This window comes from Ambystoma mexicanum, chromosome 14 (assembly GCF_040938575.1).
Source record: "Ambystoma mexicanum isolate Mex_15411 chromosome 14, UKY_AmexF1_1, whole genome shotgun sequence".
NCBI classification, from domain to species: Eukaryota; Metazoa; Chordata; class Amphibia; order Caudata; family Ambystomatidae; genus Ambystoma; species Ambystoma mexicanum.
Genome location: NC_090940.1, coordinates 249,130,363 through 249,151,343, shown reverse-complemented (window position 1 = coordinate 249,151,343; position 20,981 = coordinate 249,130,363).

Sequence of the window (20,981 nt, the reverse complement as noted above, 5' to 3'; positions counted from 1 at the left end):
CGACAACAATAAGTCAGCTTCTTTTTTAAAACAAGTCCCCAGGATTAAAGAATGTGTGGCCTTCACCTTGGACCACACTATTGTTCTCTTCAATAATACTTTGTACGAACAAACTAAGGGGCTAGCGATGGGAGCATGTTATGCACCTTCCCTAGCAAATCTCTTCATGGGGGAATTTGAGGTATAGAACCTGTGATTCAGTGTTTTGGCATTTGACTAATGTGATTTTGTGTTGGGTGAACAATTATAAATTAAATAAGGATTATTTTCTAATCCCAAAAGAATATACTTGATTTATGTGTTTCAGTGTTTTTTTCACATGACCAATGTGATGCCGTGTGGCTCAACAACTTACAAATTAAATAAGGATCATTACTGAATTTCACACTTTGCGCATCTGCAGTCTGATACCTATTTCAGTGGTTATGGTTGGTTTTTGGTTTTACAGCCCTCAGACTATCGATGCTGCAGTCTAAGTGTACAATAATATGTTAAAACATGAATCTTAAAGGTATATGATTAACGATTGCACTAAGGGGAGCGCAGAGGCCTATTGCTAAACACTAATTCCCTCAGTTTTCATTACATATCCCAGGTGAAGGATGGACAACTTTTTTTATTACATAGTACTTTGGACCTGACTCTGACAGTGTCATGTCCAGGCAATGGTCTGGGGTGGCACGTGCTATCCCTGGAATCAAATTGGTCACCTCAGGTGCCAGCCCACTGTCCTAAACTATGATCATTGTGTGTGTGTGTGTGTGTTCGTACTTCATGCCACCCCTGAATAAGTCAGTGCCCCACTTCGACCACTTCAGTTAAAAGAATCTGGAACACCACTCTGCCCATGTCCAACACACCCAATTGTCCTTTTTTCCAAACACAGTGCTACCTCTTGCAAGGTCAACATCCCATATAGTGTCCTCCCAACTTCACTGTGTGGCATCTGCCACGAAAACGAAGGGTGCTCCGGAGCTTGACTACCATCATCCTCTCTCCCCTCCCTGTATCATCCTGGTGCGCCGTTACGGCGAAAGTGTGTGCTGGCACATGACCCTCCGCTTCAGAAACTGTTACATCTCCTCACAGACTAGTTGGTCGCTGACAGTCACATTTAGTAAGGGGCATTTGCAAAAGTCATTTTGTGCACTTGTGCACCCCATTCCTTTGCCAAACCTTTAACTTTGTGGTGGTATCCATCGCTTTCCTTAAGAACTTCAACATTCCACAATCACCTCCAATATAGTGCTACCCCATACAGCCCACAATGGCAAACAGGCCCTTTGTGTACTTCAGACAACACACTGCTACATGGCTTACCTTATTTGTGTATGCAGCCATGGGTGTCCTTTTACTGCTGCTGTCCATACCCCATAGTCAATGTACCTATAGTGCATTATGTGGCAACCCTGGGTGTTAGGACTTCCTTTGGGGACCAGTGCCTACTTGGATGGATTCTCCCCCCACTGCAGTTCTCTTAAGTTCCTCTCCCTTTCTGCCTAGGGATGTTCGAGTATATTTCCTGAGCTTTGAGCCAGCTCGTTGCCAGCGTTCTAAATTAACTTCTCATGAAACAGCAGTTATGCTCTCTTTTAAGTTACTTTATTTAGTTACATGTCAAGTTATATTAAAGAGCAGGATCCACAGTTGCCCACCACCCAGGCATCATCATTCCGACTGCCAAAAGGAGGAACATCAGGGTCAGAATGCTGTGCTATGTTAGGTTGTGTTATGTTATGTTCCATAATTCTGCTTTTATCGAACTTTGAGGATCACAAATCACACATTTGAATTGTTGTTCCTCAGTATACTATGCTGTTAGAGATGAGGACATATTTGGAACTCAATATTATCATCCTTTACCGTTTTATGAACTATTTGTTTTTTTATGTTACTCAACTTTTATGAACATTTTGAAATTCCCCAAATTATAGTTTTACACAGTGATTCCTTATGGGTATACTTCACTCATAACCAGCGGCTTCCTTTGGACCTCTAAAAGCCATGCTAAAGGATATTATACACTATTAATGTTATGCTATGTTACTCAGCTTTTATATACATTTTGAAATTCTCCAAAGCATAGATTTAAGGAGTCATTCCTCATTGGAATACTTCACTCATAAGTAAGGGCTTTTGTTGGACTTCTTAATGCCATCTTAAAGGGTATATGCACTATTGGTGTTATGTTATGTTGCTCACCTTTTACGAACATTTTGAAATTCTAAAAATCATAGTTTTAATGAGTCATGCGTCATTGGGATACTTCACTCAAAACTAGGGGCTTCTTTTGGACCTCTAAATGCCATCTTGAAGGGTGTTATGCACTGTTCATGCTATCTTACATTATGTTACTGGGCTTTAATTCCGTTCCAATCAAAATTAACACCATACATTTGTTTATATTTTACCTATAGCTATAGAGCACACATCTTCCAAATATACATACTTTTTTTTACGATTCTGAAGCTCTATTTAAAACGCTCATTTGTTTCCACTTGTTTTACAATTGTTGGCCATTTTACCGCTATTTAAAGAGTGTTACAATAGCCTGTCATCCTACTTTGTGTATAAGCACCATAACAATATGCACACCGTCAGTATGTCACCATAGTGTATGCAGGCATGTGACTCATCAGACAAAGCAAGTGTGTTATTGATTGTATATGCAATATGCCAGCATGTGTGAGAGTGAAGCAGCGTGGGTCAGTGCAATTCAACATAAATCAGCTTTGAACACTATAATTCAGTCAGAGGCAGCAATGAACGCTTTGAGACGCCTGTTGTTCAGCGTGAGGCAGCATGAGCCAGCTTTATGCACCATGAATCAGCATGAGTCACTGTTGTACAGCATGAGGTAGCACAGGTCAATGTAATTCAGCGTAAGGCAACGTTAAACGGTATGCATTAGAAGTCAACCGTGGCCAGTTTAAAGGAGGACTTTTGTCTTTGTTTAGCGCATAGCTTATATTTCCAGTCTCCATTTTGAAGTAAAGCCAGGCAACCTATTTTGATAACAACTAGTTTGATTGCGAGTGCATCAAATTTGGCCTTGGAGTTCAATTTCTGCCTCTCCATGTACTCCTAGCAAAGACAAACATTAGACCCTTCCAAAAGCAATCTGACACACCAGAACGGCCTGTAGCAGAATCATAAGTAGTATTGCGACTGTGATGGTCGGCATTAGCAACCTGCTACCCATAAGCGAAGCATTGATGAGGACTGCCTTGGAGATGCAAATGTCTCATTTCGGAAAGATGGCGTCGACGAAGGCAGGCCACAGGCACTGTTGCTAACTGCTGAATCATTTTCTGCAGTAGCTCCATTAACAGTATTACGTTGCTATTTTTTTGTCAGTAGTTTTCTTGCTTGAGCAGAGTGACAGAGACCTAGATGCACTATCTCTGGATTAGAACATGAATATTCATAATGGGATAGAGCTGATTTTGCTTACATATAGTTAATGTACCAAAGTCCCCTTACTGACTCCGGTGACACCAAGTGCGGTGAGTAATGGGTTTGGGTGACTCCCAGAGCTAGTGGATGATGTGCCCAGGGGTGATATGAAGAAAGATCCCCTTGTCGTTCACACTTAGTCCTGTTGGGTATTTTGTGTAGATTTGGGGCCTGGCGGTATTTTCTTACCGCCGAAAAATAATTTAGCAACAATCACTCCTTGTATTCAGATTGGGCCATGTACAACAATAATACAGTGGACATGCATTATTTCAGCACACAGACATGCGTGGTTGGTATGTGTGGTTGGTATGCGTGATTGGTGGTATTTTGGTGAGCATAATTCCTTTGTTTTATTTGTGGCCCCAATATCCAGAACCCCTTATTTTTGTTTAGATTTTTCGTGTAATCACTAGAGAGACCTCAGGCTTGCATTTCAGGAACACCACATTTTCATTTTTAGTGTGCCACCATGGGCAATTTCTCTCTGTCTTATCTACGGCAGCGAGCTATCATGTGGTATTTTCACTATCTTATATACGGTAGTCATCTATGTCCCGGGCCTCCCTTTCTGCCGACTCATAGACCTCCGGCAGACTACAACACACACAGTTAGTTATAATTGCTCATACTGAATTACATTGTGCACACGACTGCAGCCAAATCTTATGTTTAGCTACCTTGAAAATGACAATTGCACTGTCTAAACATCTCCCCACATCATCAGCACTGTATTGGTAAATATAAAACACACCACCCGTCTGCTTTCAGATATTTTTGTGTATTATAAAAGTTGCATTTAAACACGATCTCACTCTTTGCAGAAATAAATGAAATAGCACAGTAACAGCATTATCTGTGATACACTGAAGAGAGAGTGGCGGAGACAAGAACTCAATTTGCAACATTAAACACGTGAGTAAAGCGCAGGAATCTCCTTTCCTACACTGACTGAATATTCTCGTACACACTCAGCCCCCACACCTCAGCAAGATAATTACCAGGCTTATTCAGCATGCATATTCTTTGGCTGTTCGCCTTCTGGAGGGGTTCACCCAGCAAGGACAAGCCTCTGCTGTCACTCGAACTGGGACTTGTTGACTGGAAAAGCCAGTCACTGCAACCAAGTTGAATCTGCTTTAGGAATCAGGCCTCCCCAGCTGTCAACCCCGTCCTTCTTCGAGCTGTGTCAAGATGTCTCTCCTTTCTTCCCCCAGATTCTGCAGCAAAGCACTAGTCACAGCCTCTAACATGATGCTTGATGTGACGTGCTCCAATCAGAATCAATCATGTTCTATCCTCCTACTTTTAACAATGGTTCTTCTTGTACAGTTGCAACTGTAACAAGCTGATTTCCTGCTTATTCGAAGTCTTTGCTTCCTGCAATTACTGTGGACAGAGCACAGAAAGGCAAAGAAAAAAAAACTTGAATGTGTGTTTAAAACTGATTTTCAGAGTCTGCCTCTTTTTGCAGTGAAGACACATTCTTTTATTAATGAGTTATAATTATTAGTCTTGTTAGTGAGATTAGTTTGTTAATTACCAAATGTGTCTCTTGCAACATAGACATTTCAGGTGAGAAATGGTGTGCATTTTGAAGGTACAGATGTGTGCTTTTAACTGTGAAAAATGTATTTGCATTTTATATGTAAAAATCGTTTTTTACTGAATAACCTGCCCTTACTTATATGTCCATGTTACACTGGCAACACATTAGCTTGAAACAATTGCATCATAGCAATGCACCAAACCCATGCAGTGGTGCTGTATAAAAAAAAAAAAATGCTACACATTGATCCTGTGCAGTAGTGCTGTACTCTGTGCTGTAACACGCCAAATATCCTTACAGTCCCCACCCTGAGGCAGGGGACAGTAATGTGAGGCCATTTAAGCACACTATCCCTATAAGGTGGACCACTCGTTCACTGGGGAAGCTGAAATAACGTGTAGACAGTGACTCATTGCTTTCTGCGTACCCAAATGTTATGTAATGTTATGTTGGTTTGCTCAGTGCACCGCTACCACCCAGGGGCAGTATCCAGGTGCTCACGTGGCTCTGTAAAAAAAGGGAGAGTGGGCAGTTAGTCGGGGATAGGATGAGAGGATAGATTCAGTACCAGGAAGAACTGGTGTCTTTGAGTGTTGTTTTGCATGTGGAAGTTTGTGGGAGGCCCCATGCGTTGTAACCGTATGGGTGACATTCCGTGGCTCGGATCTGGTAGTGTTTTGTGTTGGAGTTAGTGTGTTGTGTGGTTATGCAGGTTAATCGTGTGCACTCATTAGTGTCCATAAGGGATCCAGAGTCACAGGTGGTCATAGCTATGAGTTAATCCGTCATTTTTGTGTGTAGTTGCATTGTTGGTGGTTTAGGGCTATGTGGGTGTTTCACTCTAGGTGTGGACATAGCAATGGTTCTTTGTTTGTTCATGCTTATGTGGAGTGTGGCTAGTACAAGATCTAGTGTAGTGGTGTCAGTTATGTAGCAGGAGCAGCAAGGGAAAGGTTAGTAAATTTCGACAGTTTGTTGTGGTCTCTGGCGCATCCTTTTGGATGTTGCTTGATGATATCTAGCCAGGTTCTTATCTGTGGTTCTTTATTGTTTGGTTTAATTTATTAATTTATTTTTTGGGTCCATCTCGTCTCCTCTCGAGTTGTTTAACTGCAGTGTTATTGTTGCCGGTGTCTCTTCTAGGTTGTCATTGTCTGCTGAATAGCCATGTTTTGAGCTGTTTCCTGAAGGTGATGTGGTCTTCTGTGGTTCTAATTACTTTGGGTGCTTTGTTCCAGATGTTAGCGATTAGACGTGAGAACAGGAGTCTCAGGAGGATAGCTCAATGGCAACGTGCTCGCCTTGAAAAGTCAACACAGAGCAGCACAGGTTCGATCCCCAGGTCCACGCTTAGAAACATCTGGGTATTAAGCGTGTTATAAATAACCTATCATATCATAACACTTTCTGCTGAATTTTTTTTCTCGTAATGTTTGGCTCTTTTTGTAGGTCGTGGCTGGATCTTAGTTCCCTTCCTGGGTGATACTGGCTAATCTTGTTTTAGAGGAATTACGCTCCTTGTCGTTGTAAGGCTTTATTTCATGCACTTTTTTTACTGGTAACTAGTGAAGGCTTTTCAATGCTAGGGTGATGTGTTTTCTTTTGTTCAGTCTTAATTGGATCTTTCCTGCTGTATTTTGCACCAGTTGGAGTTTCTTGGTAAGTCTTTCTGGCACTGCAAGGTAGAGGCTGTTTGCACCGTCTATTCTTGTGAGTATGAGGGATATTATTGTGAGGTGTCTATGGGTGAAGTAGAGGTAGGGGAGTAATCCCCTGAGTAGTTGCAGGAGGATGAAGCATCTTTTGTGATTGCAATGACTTGCAATTCCAGTGATAGCCCGTTGTCCATGAGTATCCCTACGTTATTTACTACATGGGTAATCTCTGGTTACATTCCCATGCCAATCGGCCAGTCCAGTTTTGGATTACCTCCGTCGAATTCTGCGGATGAGAGCATTATTTCCATTTTTGCTGGGTTCAGTTTGAGGTTGTTCGTTGTCATCAGGGTTGAAGATGTCTCTGAGGCAGTTATTGAGGTTGTTATGTTGTACCTGTGTTCTGTTTGTTTTCACAATCAGTTGTGTGTTGTCTGCATAGTTTAGGTGGTAAGTCTGTGGGATTGAATGATTTTCATCAGTGGGTACATGTAGATGTTGAAAAATAGAGGGGAGAGGCTGGAACCCTGTAGGACTCTGCAGGATATATTTCTGGTGTAATCAAGTGACCGGTGAAAGGTAGGTTTTTTTGGTTTGGTTTGTTAGGAATGAGGTAAGCCACTTTAGTGCGAATTCATGTATGCCGCATTCCAACAATCTTTTTATCAGTATTGCGTTGCTGATTATTTCAAAAGCCGCTGATATGTCCTGTCATATGAGGGCCAATTGGGCATCGTTGTCTGCGTTTACTTTCAGGTCGTCCCATATCGATAGAAGAGCTGATTCTGTTCCTCTCATTGTCTGAAGCAAACCTCTGCTTGGTCAAGTATTCCTTTGTTTCAACATGTTTAAGAAGGATTTTGTAGACATAGTTCTCCAGGATCTATGCAGGTTAGGGCAGGTTGGATATTGGTCTGTAGTTGCTTGGGTCTTCTGCACTTTCTGATTCCTTTTTAATCAGTGGTTTGATATATGCTGATTTGAAGGAGGACGGTACTATTACTCTTTTGGGTGATAGATTCATTAGGTCCGGAAGTGTGTTACTGGGGTTTTGTGGTTGAGGATTTCTTTAAAGATATCCGGGGTAGGGGTCCCTTGGAGATCCGGCATGTTTGGTGTCCTTGATCAGTGTGGTGAAGGTTTCTTCTGTGATTGGGTCCAGACATATGAGTTTTGCCGTAATCTGTGTTTCGTCCAAGTGTCTGTGTTCCGGCAGTCATGGTTGTAATTGCCCTGGCTAGTTTGGCTCTAGTTTGATGGTCTCCTGGATGGTGTTTATTTTTCCTCTGAGGTTGTTGGTGATGTTTTCACAAAGCGTTTGTGTCTGGGTGATGGAGTTTTTTTACGAAGAGATTTTGAAGAGTTCTTTCTGTTTGCTGATTCTATGCTTGTGGCGTAGTAGAGCTTTTTTGCTTTGTGTATTGTTGCTTTATATAGTTTCAGTTGTCTTTGGTGTTTTATTTTGTCTTGTTGGGTGTAGTGTTCTCTCCATTTCTTTTCCATTTTGCAGTTGTTTTTTTTTTAGTTCTTTCAGTTCTTCTGTGAACCATTTTGCTTCCAGTTTTTTGGTGATGCTTTGAATGTTTTGGCAGGGGCTAATTGTTCAAGGGTCTTGCTGATACAATTGTTGAGTGTGTCTTCTGTTGTATCCATGCTTGTTTCGTTTGTGTTATCTTTCGCTTGGGGTTTTTGAGTGTAGAAGGTTTATAAGGGCCTCTAGGTCCAGGATCTTCCAGTTTCTTTTCTTGCTGGTATGAAGTATTTCCTTCCCAGCTGGATGTAGTATGGTATTATTAGTGGTCGCTCCATACCTTTTGCATTGGTAGTGCAAATGCACATAGTCCTTCCCTGCAGAACATTGCATCCAGGGTGTGTCTAGTGTTGTGCGTGGAACCATTTACTATTTGCTTGAAGTGCAAGGTTTCTACGAGTGCATAGAGTGAGTTTGCTCTGGACTCACTTCCTTTTTCGTTCCATATGTTGAAGTCTCCCCTTATGACTAGGTTGTTGTGATGGGTTGATAGCATGGTGGGTTTTGGATTTCAGCTATTCAAGAGGATGAGGGGGAGTTGTACATACTTCCATTTAAGAGAACCAAGCTCTCTAATTGAAGTAAAACATAGACTGAAGAAATGTACGTTTTGTTGGTCTCATTTGCAATCACTCACTGAGAGATTAGCAGCACATTATATTTCCTTAGGGCAGTCGCTAGTTGAGCTCAGTCGGACATAAGAGGCACATTTCTTTTTCTTAAGGTACTTGCTGTGCAAGCCCACTAAGACGTCAGTGGTACATAACATTTTCATACAGTACACAGAAATGCAAAAGGCACACCAGATGTTCTTATGGTGCCCTCGCAGGCAGCTCACACATTCATCAGAAGCACTCCAAACTTATGTATGGCTATCACACTGAGAACCCCCATAGATATCTGACATACATTTGGTTTTCCAGTGGCACCTGTGTAGCAAAACTGCCTTGCAAATCGACACTGAGGGAGCACGGGTCTATACAGGAGATGGAAGACAAATTCAAGATGGGAGAGGGCCAAGACCCAAAGCTGTACAGCACACATAGATGGTTCAATTAGACATAGCAAACTACATACAATCACTTATTCAAATCAATGGGGGCAGACCCTCACAGGACGTCCAACTTCAGTCAAGGGGTGACAATGCTCCATAAACCCAGAGTCCCAGTCAGGCAGCATGAGTGTTTGGAACTGGCGGAATTAGTTTGGAGCATGATAGTGAGTGATGAAGGAGTTTGGAGCAGGTTGGAGAGTGAGAAATGAGTTTACAATATGTTGGAAAGAGAGGAAGGAGTTTGGAGGAATGTTAAGGAGAGCAAGATGTTGGAGAGGAGGGGTGAAGGTGCCACCTGGAAGAGGTTGGCTTAAAACTTTGATGGAGGCAACCTTGAAGGGCCATGCAAACCGTGGGTCATTTTGCTCTTTCGGTCTTGCATGGCACATTGGAAATGTGTGCCAGGGTACTTCAGGCCATTGCAGCATAGAGGAGATCCTATCCTACCCTTTTCTAATGGCCTGCTAGGGGTTTCAAAATCCTGCCACACGTGCTACAGGAAAAAGTTCTCAGAGAGCGGTCTGCTTGTTAATACTTACCACTTCTTCCTACCAGCATGTTGGGTAGAGACTCTGCACCATGGAGAGCAGCACTGGTGGAGGGTCTCTATGAGGATTTTCTGCGCAGGTGAGTGACATTTAATGTCTATGTGTATCTGTGGGTCACACAAATGGCACCTCCGTAAGCAAACACTTTCATGGCAGACCTCCAACAAGAGTTCTTACACAACAATCCCTGAAACAATTAACATACCATTGTTATGTATGATTATATCTTCTTGATTTGGACAGAAGGTGAAGTGACTCTTAAACAATTTCATAGCACACTAAAGGACTTCAACCAATGCATCAAATTCACCATGGAATAGTCCAACAAGAGCATACATTTCCTGGATACAACCATTTTGATTGGAAGACATGGTCAGCTGAAAACAACTGTGTACAAGAAACCCATCAACAGTAACACATTTCTGCAAATGGTAAGTTTCCACCCAAGCCATATAAAACAATCTGTTGTAAATAGCCAGGCCATCAAATACCAAAGCATATTCTCCAGATGTAAGACAAGGGACAACCAACTTGCCACAATGCACACATTCTTCTTGAGAAGGGTCACTCTTCCAGACAAAATGACATGGAAGTCGACCATGCATTGAAAATGCCCCAAAACAACCTGATACTCAGAACACATTTTTTTGGTTTTCACCTACCATCCTACACTAACACAACTGAAGACGATTGTAAAGTATGTACCTCAAATATTTAGCAGGGATGATGAGCTGAGGGACATCTTCAAAGAAGCTCCCCTGATTGCATACAAACAACCAAGAAAGCTTGCACAGTCCATGACCAGGAGAACATGTCCATTAGCCCAAGAATGAAGAAGACCTTGAACATGTATCTGAAACATCAGGAGATGCAATACATGCCAATAAATCTGCACCAGATATACCATAAAAACCCAGCTTAATGGAACAATAAAATAAAGATACAATGGGCTTACAACTGTAGATCACCCATTGGTGTGTACCTCATTCAATGCAAAAAATACATGTTTATGTTTATTAGGTTTATATAGCGCTTTAATCCAAAGTGCTTTACAGTATAACAGGAAGGTACAATAATGAAAGAAACATATTTACAATCATGAAACAAACCAGTGATACAATATGTGGAACAATTTACTTAGATGGAGGGGAGAGGGAAGGGGGAAGGGCGGAGAGAGGAGGTAGGTAAGGAAGGTTTCAAATGTCTGATTTGAGATCAATGGGAGAGAGAAGAATGGGAAGGGAGGGAGGGGATGGGAAGGGGGACAGGGGTGCTGGCGAGGAGAGAAGGTAGGGAAGGAAAGTCAGGGGGGAGTGGAGAAGAAGGGCTTTTAAGGAGGAGTGGAAGAATGAGTAGGTAGGGGCAGAACGGAAAGAAAGAGGTAAGGAGTTCCAATGTAGGGGGGCCAAGAGCTGAAAGGAACGTAAGTGTGAGGAGTCACATGGGTCAGGGGGTACAATGAGAGGAGGGAAGAGAGATAGGGGGGGCAAGATCATGTAGGGATTTGAAGATCAGACAGAGGAATTGAAATTTTAGTTGTGAAAGGGAGTTATGCAGGTGAGACCTGCATGAAGCTGCATGAAAGGTATAACATACAGAGATATACTCCCTCAAACTAAAGGAAATAAAACACCAGTGCGTCGACACTTCACACAGAATGGGTACTCATTGCAGGATCTAATGGGATGATTTTAAAAGGTGGCCTATTAAATACCACACAGATAGGTATCTGGGAGCTTAAGTACCTGAAGAGGCTTAACCCAAAATACAGCGATCTGAACATAGATGTAGCTTTTATGATACTCAATGGACAACTTTTTACCCTGCTCCAGCAGTGCCATCATATCAACAGTCAGAAGACAACCCACCCTTGCCATTTCTCAGCATTAGCTGCTGAACATTAGTACTAGGAGGAGGCATAGAACACCGACAACAGATATCTTTGGCATCTAAGCTCAAATGGATGGAACCCATTACTGAGCATGGAACATGCTGATGCAACAGTGATGATTGCATGATCCAAAAACAGTTAATGTATTTTTCATTTGCCACTCTCATTGCAAGCACGGAATCCATTATGAAGACTGAGGCCTACCGAGGAAACATTGAATAATGCAGCAGTTAAACATTGAGAGGATATTTGTAATGCCACATGTATGGAAGCCAGGAAACCATAGTCGATGTACTGAAATCACTAAAATGTCCTGGCACAGCACTGAGGATGCAAAATAAAATGCATTTTCAGACTTTGTGAGAAAAATATGTTGTTTTAAACCTCTCATTTCAATACGTGTTTTTTAAAATACATCAGTGACTTTTGGAGACTCCTTTAGAGCATCAGGGGACCACTTCAGTGGTGATAGTGTGCGGTACAAATATCCTTTAACGTTACACTCATTAACAGAGCCTGTTGTAGGAGTAGCGGGAGTAGCTGCGGGGCTGGGAGTTACAGGGGTTTATTAGCTTAGTACGCACATGTAGTGTTAGTTGGCTTTATACAGAAACAGATAAATAGAAACACATGCAAGCAGTGGCAAATGCAGCTAGAGCACACACTAGATGGGACATGCCCAGGGTTCAGGAACAGAGAGCACATGTTTGAAAGTGCTTATTGTTCAGGATGACAGTTCATTTGACTGGCTTGCACTAAACCGATATACTAATATATATTAACCTGCTATCCCCTTCCCATTAACTTGTAACATGTTCTTAATAGACATTAGTGTAAATTGGACCAGATGAAATAACTTGAAAACGATTTTGGAAAATGTTCTTCTGCAATGAGGTTTAAGTGTGCAGTTAGGAGCTGTGTGGATTTTGTAAATATGAAATTTGAAGTTCTTTTTCCTAAATACAAACCATTGTTGAATCAGGAATCAAAGGTAAGATTTGTATCATATTGCTGTCCAACAGTAGAACCACACGAGGTTGAGTGGTAAAATATGGTCGAGGTGAAGGATTTCTTATGAATGACAGGCGGAGGTTATTAAAAAAACTCTGTGAGTGGGTGCGCTGGGCAGAAATTCAGGAACCTCCTTGGATAGACAGACAGAACCATTTCTGAATGCTGAAGCTGAGACTGGCAGACAGAGACCAGTGCTAGCAGGCTTCCTGAGGTTGACAGGAGTCCTTATCTGTATGCAGATAGAGGGGAATTTTTCCAGTTCCAGTCAAGCAAAGAAAATCGCCATCAACTTTAGTTGATGTAAGTCACAAGTGAGGGAATTGCTGCATGCATGATAAGCAGTTAGATAGGAAAGCAGATTTGTTTCATGTCCAATGTTTCTCAATATTGTATGCTTAAGCATTCTCTATTGTTCATGAAAGCACCTGCACTGTTATTTCTTTTCTTTCTCAAATAGCGCCACCTGCCAATGTTCTCAGGACCAAGGTCAGTTGGTAAGATTGTGCTCTGCTGGTTTACACATTGTTTGTACCGTGTGATGTAATTATATGAACAGCTTTGAATCTTATCATCACAAAAAAATTGGAGATTTGGAAACAGGCAATTTGTGTTTTCATTACATGACTGCATTTATTAGCACATAAATTGAGATTCCACAGGGACCAGGCTTCTTTTACCATAGATGGTAAATCTGAAGTAGGTTTTTGATTTTTCCTAGTAAGTGAGTTTTTGAGTGTATGACATATGTGGATACTGTTATTTGTTTATGATGTGATATATGTTTTGCACTTTGGCTGAGCATATATCAGCATTGTAAATAAGGTACTGAGAGGTAGAAACATCACCACATACTAAGTGTAACAAGTCCAGCGTCTGATACCGTTAGTAAACCTGGGATAAAAAGAACATTTGTTGGATTATATTCTGAGGAGATTCTTACCACTGTAAAAGGAAATCCACCAACAATCATATGAGATATTGTACCACAATGAGATACCACTATTTACCATAATAATACATTATCAAAAAATGAGGTGTAACACCTCCAGGAAATATATCTAACACAGGCCATCATATAACAGTTACCTGTGAAAAGGATGTGTCTTTCACTTTTTTGATCAATGCACATTCCATATATAAATGTGCACTGTTTCCAAACCATTATGTGTACTCTGCTTCCATAAGCTTTATAGTATTTAAGATGAGACAACAGTTTCCAGACCTACATTCCAGGCACACTGTTGTTTCAGCCAATGAAATTTAAAACATGTATTCTGATTAATTTTGTGAACAAACTCTGCTGTGGCTTTTTCTTTATGAATCATTTCAGTCTGCACCAACTGACAACATTCTGTGGGACTTGAAAAAAAATCTAAGGCTTTGTTGCATCTCTGCATAGTACTTTCAGTGATTGCAATGTAGAGGAGCAGGTAGGCTCAGATACCGTAACTGCAATCCCCTCCCCACTGTCATACTGGAACAGCTGGAGAAAAGCTGCACGTGGACCCTCTGTGTTGCCCCTATACTGCATTGAGTGTATGAGAGATTCTATGCACTCAGACAACCATATTGAATGTACCCTCACATTCAGAGAGTGGATGGATGTCTGCACGCGCCATTAGACATTGTGAAGTGCTCAGTGATATCTGACAAGAGTGAGTGATGTCATGAAGAAGATATACGAGAACATGCTGAAATGATATGAAAATACTTAAGAATAATCATGTAACGAAAGCTATAAGAGGAACATGTACAAAATGATAAGGTAAACATGTATGCAAAAAGAAGATAAAATAACTTGTGGATCAATAAGTGTAAATATGCAACAATGCAGGGTAGATGAGACGTATAGAAGAAGCTTGCTATAGAGGAATATATAACATGGCTAGGATGGCAATGATTGGAAAATGGATGCCGGCTTGTGCAAATATCCACTCTAACTACCTAAGAAACAGATCAGGGTTGAAGAGTCCGGAAATGCTGGAAACGAGCTTCATGTGCAAACGAAGAGGAGTCTATGTTGGCCTGGGATCAAGGATGCTATTTCAAGAAATAGCTGCAAAGCACATAGGGAGGCAGACGGATAAAGCCATGAGCGTAAGACACATTTCTCTTAGATTAAAGAAGATGAAAACATGGGCAAGAGCCAAGTATTGGACCATTAACATTGAATAAGGCTCATACAAGATGGAGTGAGCAGGTTTCTAGAGGCCAAAAGGAGCAGTAACACACATCACAATTAAATCAAATAACAGTAAATACGAGGTCAAAATTGACACATTTGCAGTCTCTTCACACGTGATGCAGAAGTTTAAAACAAGGGCTATTCATTAAGCTGCTGTGCAGAAGAGAGCAACAGCAAGGTCACCTACAGATGGGAAACTTTGATTTATGGTCAAAATGATGAGAGAGGGTGGATTCATTATGACAGTGGGGAGTAATCTGACTTGTCTCAAGCACCTGGGTTTCGATTTCCTTAAGTACTCTGCTAGCGAGATGGAAGTCCAAGGTTGGGTGGTCAGATGGAAGTCCAGGGTTGGGTGGGAAGCCAACCAATCAGTGGGTCCATGGGGCAACCTGCTAAACAATGTTGCATAGACCAATCCACTGAAATTGTGTCCACTATAATCAGTATTATAGGTATTTAGAGGTAGTTTGACATGTGCCTAACCGTTAAGAGACCGCCAATGAAGTACTAACCGGTATACATTCTATAAGTAGATATGTTCCCCTAACCAATCCCTCCCGCAAGTAGGTTTTACAGTTTGCCATGTAGGATGATGTCATAGATGATGCATATTGGGGTATAAGAACTCTGTGTATTCAATTTTGTGTGTGTGTGCAAACGACAGTCCAAAGTTTGTCAGTTTACCCTGCTTTATTAAAATGAGAATAAAGTAGTACTTTGCCATATTCTTTGATTCTGTCCGGGTATTTGGTCTGAGAGCTTTATTGATAATTCCATCTACCACAAGAGAAGCTTCAAGGTTCAAGAGCACAGAAATACAAGGTATACAACCTGAATCTTGTGTGATTTTATTTTAAAACTGGACTAAAACAGCATTGAACTGTTTTCTTTGCAATTCATCTGTGTTCATAAAGAGACAATACATCATTAAAAGGGCAGATAGGTGCCCTTCATGTACAAAGGTGTGAATTAAATAATCTGTTAAGCTGAGGGTGAAATGTGATGGACCTCCAGGCGGGCACGTACTTGGAGCATTAGATCCTGAGGAAAAATGCATGTTTGTGAAAGATAAACTTAGAAGAATAAATGTGATTACGTCTGACATTACAAAAGATTCACATAAAAAGGCACTTATCTTTTGCATGCAGCTGCGGGTGGAAGAGGAAGCACAGCTAGTCACCCTTGTTAAATCAAGAGAACATAGAACACTGACCTTGTACCAAACATCCTCAGAGAGAAATGGCATTACATTCCAATATGGAAGCTTAAGGTTTTATAAAGCCTCCTTCTTAGATGACATAACCAGAGATCAGAAATAAAGGATGTTGGGGAATGAGGATGAGTCAGAGACAGACCGGTGTATGGCTCATACCAGTGAGAACAGGTCACGGGCCTCACTACTAATGGGTTGGTGAAATAAGATGTATCAATAGAAGAGGATATACAGCAGATGCAGAGTGGCTCTTGAGACCTGCAAGGTGTGAGACACAGCTTGAAGGAGCAATGCCCTGAAGAGAGCCCTACGCAGGAGGGGCTCTGACTGTCATTAGTTGGATCCAGGTGGAGACTGCAAAACAGAGGGCTGATTTTTTAGCTGATTTGAGGTCTCATTGCAGCAGTGAGAAGTTCACAGAGAAGCCACAAGGCTGCTTTTTCATAGTAGTAGATTTCAATGGAGACTCCACCACAAGACTTATGAGAGGTCCAGCGAGAGATGCAGACATGTGATTGATATTCAGTGTGGAGAATGGTGTGCAGTTGAAAGGCAGGGTAGGTACTGATTTTGGTGGACCATGACTAAACCTAAGAGGTAATGAAAATAATTACAAGAATTAAGCCAAGTGAAAGCAAGACCCTGTAGGTGTGAATACACAGGTTGGCCCTGACGCTGCCTGTGGGAAAAGTAGTCAAAGTACCACAGCTAAAGTCTGAGTGATGGAAAGTTCAGATATTGGGCTCGACTAGAGGTATAAATGTCGAAGTGTCCAAGGAAAACCATTAGAGGGTGAGAGGTAACGAGCAATGACAATGCATATTGGGAAATGTAGTCAATTCACCAAGTCCTGTAAGGACTGTGTGAAAAGGAAAGCTTAGACACAGAATTCTGGTAACGTTAGTCAAGTACCAATGTGTCTTGAAAGAGACTGTGAGAGACAGAACACATTAGGTTCCATGCCAGGGCTGACAGGGAGAAAGGAGAAACATTCCAGCAGGTGAAGCCGTAGAAAGCACATACACAGTTGGGTATAAAAGGTGGGCGACAGGAAGGAAGAGTTCAGTCCCCTGTGAATGATGAATTATGGGGTGGTCTCCACAGCGTGGTGTAAAATAAGAGGCCAATAAATATACTTCAAACTGATACATGTCGCCAGTGGGTCTTTCTGACCACCGCCAACAGAAAGGAAAGATCATAAACTGAATTCTACAATGCGTAGTTCAAAGTGCTTAAGGAAGACGATGAGGGGAAGATAACTCTTACAATGCATTGTGGGAAATGAAATCCAATAAAGACTATGAAGAAAGGAAGCCATGGATACTGGTTGTTGAGAGAGACCTTCCTTAAGTGTTTAAAAGAGACTGATTTGATTGTTTTCACTTAGTATCTTCTAAATAAAGGAATTTGCCAAAAAAAGAATAAAAGTCTTCCATGAGCCGAAGCACCAACCTGAAAATTAATTAACAAAAGCAAAACAAAAACTTTGGACATGGACGTCATTTGACCAAAATGCTAGGGGTAGTTGAAGTGACATCACATGACCCTCAGGAAGTGATGTAATTTGACCCCACTCTGAGGTGACATCATAGGAAGCAATGAAACACAACCTTTCACCCTTTGTGAAAACTGGAAGTGGCATCACATAGCATTGCTCACAAGTACACTACGAAAAATATGGCTACAATATCACTAATGTGATATACATGTCATACAAGAATGGATTAATATCAGAGTGTATAGGCAGCCCATATTATCAAATTACTGTGAATGCAAACAGAGGTCCAAGGCCAAATGATAATGATGTATTATTATATAGCATTAATCCTTAAGTGCTTTATATAGAACCACTATACATACGATATACCCTAACCTGTGTTGGTACTGATTTATCGACCTCGGAAGGATGAAAGGCTGAGTTGACCTTGCCTGGATTCCAACCTGCAGATCACACAAACATCACAGCAGTGAGCACTCATCCCACTGCGCTATCTTACCAGCTATGGCTATCTTACCGGCTATAGTAAAATGAGCAATTACATGTCTGAATTTACTCAAAGTCAGAAAGCAAATTACACTCTGTAATGGATACCATTAAACTCGTAACTAAGATTTAACAGCAGGCCAGTTCATCTGCAGGTCTGGTGCAAAGTTGGCCACATGTCAAACGTGCGTGAATCTACTTTTCAGGTTTTATAGTTTGGCAATATAGGGAAAGCAGCACAATCACACGACATCCTGTACTCTGGGCACCTGCTACCTCACACATGCAAACAAACATCCTGAACAGCATGCCAGGGAGATGAGAAAGATAGACACATTATAACAAAGCATTAATTATGGCACAATGAAATCAAGGGGCACTTGATGTGCTAGGGTCAAATATTTCTACACTGTACACAAGCTTTTAGGCACAAGGCTTGTGTCAAGTGACCGAGGACACTGAGATTCAATGTCTTGTGATGATCGTAACAGAGACAACGGCAGAAAAAACATGCTATAACTGCAACTTGCGAAAAGCAAACCACTTTGCCCGTAATGGATGCTTATTCTACTCTAAATGCTTTTTTGGGAGTTTTTGTCTCCATTGTGAATTTGAGGTGTTTAGGAATAGACTATCAGCCCCTAAAGTATGCAATTATTGTATAGAATTCCAAAAAGGCAAATTTTTTGTTCATATTATTTCTTATTTAGGGTCACTGCTCAAAGTGTTACACTTGTGGAACCCCCTGTTTTTTTAATAGGCCTGAATGAGAATGCCAGACACTCCAAAAAACATCCCTGACTTTGCACAGTGAAACAATTGCATTTTATGTGAACTTACTTTGAGTCTGTTCAGAAGATTAGTGCATGGCCTGATGGGCTTGCAAAGTGTGTTTTTGGCTTTCAGCATTCTCTGCATATCTTTGCAGATCTCTAGGGGAAATTCATGGATTGAGGTTAAAGGGGAGACACAGGGTTTGTTGTTCACCTCATTTGTTGATTTCCCTTTCCTATTGAGCTGAGCCCTCCTCTTCGTGTGATGTTTTGCTGAAATGACACAGAAAGTTTCAGAGTGTCAGTGGAATGAATAGGTGAAAATCAATAGTTCAGCAATCCACTGCTGGAGACAAAAAAACATAGTTTAGACTATCATGGCACAGTTAGGGGCTTCTGTTGATCGATGCCTACCATTGACCCAACTTGGAATTTTGTCCAAGCCATTCCCTGGAAATACTACAAGTGATGTATTGTCAATGTTATTGCAGATTTGTGTTTAACACCGTTAAAATAATGTTATGTAATTAATTTCTGCTGTTTGACTATAAGGGAACTAAAACACCAAGGGTTAATTTTACTTCTACCTTAATCAAGGTTAAATTTCAATTCTTACCGAGAATTACAAGATTATTGTCACACTCAATCACGGTCTATAGAGGAAGTGGTTTTACAAAACATAGTTTGTGCATATTAAACTATGTTTTGTAAAACCACTTCCTCTATAGACCGTGACTATAAGGGAACCCACCAACACAAACAGTGCATCCTGGACAACACACATGAAGCACATCAAACAAATGAAAACATACATTTGCGAGGGAGGGTGTGGCCTGAACCCATGGTGTGAGGCTGTGATTTAATGGAGCTCCTGTCGAGATCCTTTACTGATCCTGAATTAGCGGCGGTTGCTGACAACCCAAACAGTTCGCAAGGACATCTGCATGTAGGGGAAGCTGGCGCCCTACTGGAATGATATGTTCCATGCTGATTTGAAGCGGTCTGCCCAGAGAATGAGTGCTTGAGGCTCCAGCCCTGCGCAGGGAAAATGGCAGCCAGAGCCACGCTGTAGCCAGGAAGAGCAGAAGGGGAGGAGACAGAACAGTGCGGCAGAGCGCACCCCTGGTGACCTATCCACTGAGCTGGGCTCGGATGCGAATGCTGCCAGGGGCTCCCCTTGTTACTGGTAGGCTGCCTCCTGAAGAATGTAAGCCTGCCCACAGCACACGTGCATTGCCCGTCTCCTGGTGCTGTCGGATCCCTGGCCGGGATGGCGGCAAATGAACCTGGTGTCTGCAACATACTGTGAACCTGCGCTCTGAAGCGGGCAAAGACACACACGCTTGCACCGGGTGTTGGAGACCAGCGAGGACATGCTGGCTGGCGCATGGTGTCTGTGAGCTGCCCGGGAGCTGGTGAGAGCGAGTCTGCCCACGACGCTAATGCGATCCGTTGTGCCTGAACGGGTGTGGCAAAGACCTGAGTGGGATCTTTGCGCTGCTGTTGCGCCGGTGTGGGGACTGGATCTCCCCCCCTAAATGGACACCCGCACTGATAGAACCACTCCACTGGGCTACCAGTAATCTATCTGGGGCCTGTGCTGCACTGCAGAGCGGGTGAACAGTTGATTTACCCAACACCACTACTGCGAGCCACATGCGTGGTATCTAATTAGTGGTGGGCTAGCGGTTGCGCTATTGGTTGGCAGCCCTGGACCTGGAGACGGATTTGTGAGGAGGAGTGCGGTAAGAGCTAAACAGGGGAGAGCTGCTTTTTCAATCACTGCATAACTGGATCTCTGGGGGGCTCACCCATATTGGCGTTTGTTGCTGGGAGAGGACTGCTCCATTGGTCTGAGGGCTCTTGGCATGCATGCACCCTGGTGTCTGGACTTGTTTGGGGGTGAGGCCCCTGCTGACATTATTGGAGTGAGGGGCTGGTTTGGCTGAGTGGCTCCATCTCATGCAACTGGCTACTTTTGGTGATTGGGACATTGAGCTCTAGCGAATGTGGTGAAGTCTCATTGTGGCTGGGGCTGTGCAGCAAATTGAAAGACTGTCGGTGGTTGCCCGACCTATGCCCTACTGACACATACAAGACAGCTTCTTGGGTTGGAGGATGGTCA